The sequence below is a fragment of the Sarcophilus harrisii genome, chromosome 1 (assembly GCF_902635505.1).
Source record: "Sarcophilus harrisii chromosome 1, mSarHar1.11, whole genome shotgun sequence".
Classification (NCBI taxonomy): Eukaryota; Metazoa; Chordata; class Mammalia; order Dasyuromorphia; family Dasyuridae; genus Sarcophilus; species Sarcophilus harrisii.
The window spans coordinates 273,812,469-273,813,078 of record NC_045426.1 but is presented as its reverse complement, the minus strand read 5'-3'; positions in this window follow the sequence as shown (position 1 = coordinate 273,813,078).

The window sequence follows — 610 nt, the reverse complement described above, 5'->3', positions numbered from 1 at the left end:
TCTGCTGATGGAACTAAATCTGGCACCAGTATAGCTAGTTTCAAGAGCAAGGAGTCATCAAGATGAGGTGAACAGGCTCAGGTTGTTAACAGAGGAGCTCAACGTTACAAGGTCTAGCCTAAGTAAAATAGGACGGTTGGGGGAGTGGGAGAGGGAAGGAGAGAGACTGAAAGGCAGAGGAGGGAGAAGCAGAAAAGGAGGGAAAGAAAGAGAGAAGGGAAAAGAAAGGAAAAGGAAGGGAGGGAGGGAAAAAAGGATGCAAAATTAGCATGTACAAGATAATTATTAATAATAGCATTCATTTTTCTGTGGCAAAAAGAAAAAACAATGATCCTGGGTGCTTTGGGATATGGTGTCTAGGACTTGGACACTCCAATTTTACACTACAGCAACAAATTTCAAAAGAAATTTAGAATCCAATCTCAGTCATCTCTCTCAGCTGCTTTGTATAACACTTCCTTCTTCTCCCTGTGCTTTATAACCTTCACCAAATTACTTAATAATATTTCCATCAGTGTTGATCCAAACAACAAAATCATGAGGGAAACCCATCACTTAGAGCCATGCCAGATAAAGTAAGTAAACGGTCCCGTAAACCCAAGGGAATGCA